Below are 3,966 nucleotides of genomic sequence, written 5' to 3'. Positions count from 1 at the left end.
CCACTATGCCCAGCTGATTTTTTGTATTTTTAGTAGAGACGGGGTTTCACCATGTTGACGAGGATGGTCTCGATCTCTTGACCTCGTGATCCACCCACCTCTGTCTCCCAAAGTCCTGGGATTACAGGCATGAGCCACCGCACCCAGCTATTTTTATTTCTTTATATTGGAGACAGCCTCCCTCGGTTACCTAAGCTGGAGTGCAGTGGCATGATCTTGACTCACTGCAGCCTACACCTCCTGGGTTCAAATGATTCTTCTGCCTCAGCCATACGAATAGCTAGGATTACAGGCTTGTACCACTAATTTTTTTGTGGTACAAATACCTAACTAATTTTTTTGTTTTTTGAGACAGAGTCTCGCTTTGTCACCCAGGCTGGAGTACAGTGGCATGATTTCAGATCACTGCAACCTCCGCCTTCTAGTTTCAAGTGATTTTCCTGCCTTAGCCTCCTATGTAGCTGGGGTTACAGAAGCCCACCACCACATTGGGCTATTTTTTTTTTTTTCATATTTTTAGTAGAGACGAGGTTTCACCGTGTTGGCTTGGTCTCGAACTCCTGATTTCAGGTGATCTACCCACCTTGACTTCCCAAAATACTGAGATTATAGGCCTGAGCCACTGCATCTGGCTCCATAAGGTAAATTTATATTTACCTTTTAAGAAACTGCCAAACTGTTTTTTGGAGTGACCATGCTGTCTCATGTTCCCCCAGCATGTATGAAGGCTCCACTTCCACACATCCCCACTTGATATTGATAGTGACATCTTTTTGTTTGTTTTTTTGAGATGGAATCTTGCTCTGTCACCCACGCTGGAATGAGGTGTCCCAACCCTGGCTCACTTTACAACCTCTGCCTGCTGGGTTCAAGCAATTCTCCTGTCTCAGCCTCTCGAGTAGCTGGGACTACAGATGCAGGCCACCGTGCCTGGCTAATTTTTTTGTACTTTTAGTAGAAACAGGGTTTTGCCATGCTGCTCAGGCTGGTCTCAAACTCCTGACCTCGTGAACTACCCACCTCGGCCTTCCAAAGTGCTGGGATTACAGGTGTGAGCCACTACATCTAGCTGTGACATCTTTTTAAATGTTGAACCTTTCTCATGCATGTGCAGCATGACTTTCTCTGCATTCAAAGTGTTTCATTGAAAGATTTCTTCATATGGACTGTGTGTGAATATTTTAGCACATTTATTTCTCAGATTTTTTGGGGGGTGTGCTGTTGCAAATGGGATGATTTCCTTCTTGTCTAACTGCTTTTATGTACATAGGACGACCGTCTGAGGCCAGGCTTGGTGGCTCAGGCCTGTAATCCTAGCACTTTAGGAGACAGAAGCAGAAGGATTGCTTGAGCCCAAGAGTTTGAGACCAGCCTGGGCAGCATAGTAAGACCCCATCTCTATTTTTTTTTTTTTTAAGACAGGGTCTTGCTCTGTCATGCAGACTAGAGTGCAGTAGTGCAGTTCCGGCTCACTGCAAACTCCACCTCCCAGATTCGAGCAATTCTCATGCCTCAGCCTCCCGAGTACCTGGTATGACAGGTGTGTGTCTCCACACCCGGCTAATTTTTGTATTCTTAGTAGAGTCAGGGTTTTGCCATGTTGGCCAGGCTGACATGGAACCCCTGGCCTCAAGCAATCCACCTGCCTTGGTCTCCCAAATTGCTGGGATTACAGGCATGAGCTGTGCCCGGCCCCATCTGTATAGTTTAAAAATTAAGAAAAAGAAGGCTGTTTAGTATGTTGCTTTTCTACCTAACTCCTTAGCAAAATCTGTCTGCCTCATTTTTCAGAGTAAATATGACTATTTCATCTTCTACTTTTTTTCTTTAATGTCTTACTTTCCTCCTCATCTAGTTTCATCAGCTAGGGCATCCAAAATTATAGTGGTAACAGAGGGCATTCTTTTGTTCCAAAGGTTGATGGAAGCTTCTATTGCTTTCATCCCTTACAGATGATGCTGGCCTTTGGCTTGATAGATATGTGTCTGGGTGTAATTTCCTTTACTGTATTTAACTTAAGGAGGTATTTCTAATTTGATAAATTTCTTTTATAAATTTTATAGTAAATTTTGTCAAATGCCTTTTCAACATCTATGATGATTATGATTTTTAACACATTAATTTAAATGAAATGATAAGATGTTCTAATTTTGAGCTATCCTTTTCACACTGAACAAGTCTCACTTGGTGTAGGTAATTTTTTGAAGCCCCAGTGGGGTTTATTTGCTAATATTTTGTTGTGGATTTTCATACATTGATTTTTATGTAAATGTCTTTTCTTGTTTTGTTTTAGAGACAGGTCCTTGCTCTGATGCCCAGGCTGGGGTGCAGTGATGGGAATCACAGTTTATTGTAATTTTAAACTCCTGGGCTCAAGTGATCCTCCTGCCTCAGCCTCCTGGGTAGCTGACACTATAGGCACATGCCACCACGCCTGGCTAATTTTTAAGTTTTTTGTAGAGACAGAGCCTTGCTATGCTGTCTAGGCTACAGTTCAGTGTACATTGTAGATGTGAATATCTATTGGTCTTTCTGCTGGAATCATTCCCTCTCCCATCTGTTTGTCTTTAAATTCTGGGCATGCACACACACTCCACCTGCACCCCCCACCTGCAAAATGTTGATGTTGTCCAACCTGCCTTGAGAAGGGAGAACTGTTTTTCCCTTTTTGCATCTCTGTTGGTGTCCGTTCCACTGCTGTGTTTTTGGTAAATACTAGACTCATAGAGTGTGGGAGGCAGGAAGGGAAGGCTTCTGCATTTCCTTTCTGGACCCGACATTACGGATTCATTAAGCATATTGGGAAACCAGCAGGTCAGGTGGCCGCACACTCTAGTTGCCTCTGACTCTGAATTGCTCAGGGCCCCCTGCATGCCAGTGATTTGCTTTGCTTTGTGAGTTGTCTCTTCACTCATATTCCTAGGCTGAGTTCCCCAAAACAGTGGCTAGCACAGCACCTGTAACAGTTGTGGGTGCATTTCTGATCTTGCACGACCTGATTTACAAGGTATTTTAAACAAGAGCTACCTATTATGGCTTGGGATATGGCTAACATTTACTTGACTTTCTTTCATAAAGTAACTGGTAGAATATGTGGCATAAGGCTATTATTGCAAAAGCAGAAGTGGTGGGGGGTGATTGAGCTTGGGCAGCCTTGGGAGGCAGACAGGCCCGCATCAGCACCGTCCTGGCCATTTGTAGGTTATATGACCTTGGGGGAATCCCCTCAACTCTCTGAGCCTTTGTTTCTTCCCTCATCAAGGAGATCATCCATTCCTCATTGGACAATCGTAAGGCTTAAGATCAAACATCTTTCAAGGCACTTGGAGCGGTGCCTGGGCTCTGGGGTCCAGGCTGTAACCATAGCAAACACTCAAATCCCAGCTGCTCTACCTTCTCTTCCCTCCAGTGTGCGAATGTGGAGGACCAACCTTCTCATTCCCATTTACCCTGGAGTCCTTTCTTCTGAACTTCATCTAGCACCTGCTGTGCACCAGGGACTCATGGTTGGGGAGGCCAGGGATGGCCGAGTCTGGTGTCTGGCCTTCAGCTTGCCCCAGACCCTGTGGCTGACACCTGGCTCTTTGCTCTGGAATCTGGACCCTACAATCGCCTACCAAAGGCTCAGCCCAAAGAGGGCTCAAGGTCACCCCCTATCAGTGAGAAGATTCCATAGCTGCCCACATCTCCCTATCTCCTGAGTGGATGATCAGCCCCAGCAATCCAGAGACACGTTCTTGGATTCTGCCAGCTTTATTTTTCAGTTGAAAACTCCAAGGAAAAGCTTATGTTCAAAAAGAAAGTAAAAAACTTTGAATGCTGTAGCCTAGGGGCCTGAGTTCACAGGTGTCCCCACAAGAACAGAGGCCCTCCAAAGCATTCAGTCCCAGTGTGTCTACCCCAAAGACAGCAGTTCTCTACCTGGGCTTCTGAAGAGCTATCAGTTCCCCTCAAAGAACCTCCTGC

Source organism: Cebus imitator, unplaced genomic scaffold, assembly GCF_001604975.1.
Source record: "Cebus imitator isolate Cc_AM_T3 unplaced genomic scaffold, Cebus_imitator-1.0 Scaffold913, whole genome shotgun sequence".
Lineage (NCBI taxonomy): Eukaryota > Metazoa > Chordata > Mammalia > Primates > Cebidae > Cebus > Cebus imitator.
The sequence above is the reverse complement of the archived record's forward strand: the minus strand, read 5'-3'. Positions refer to the sequence as shown.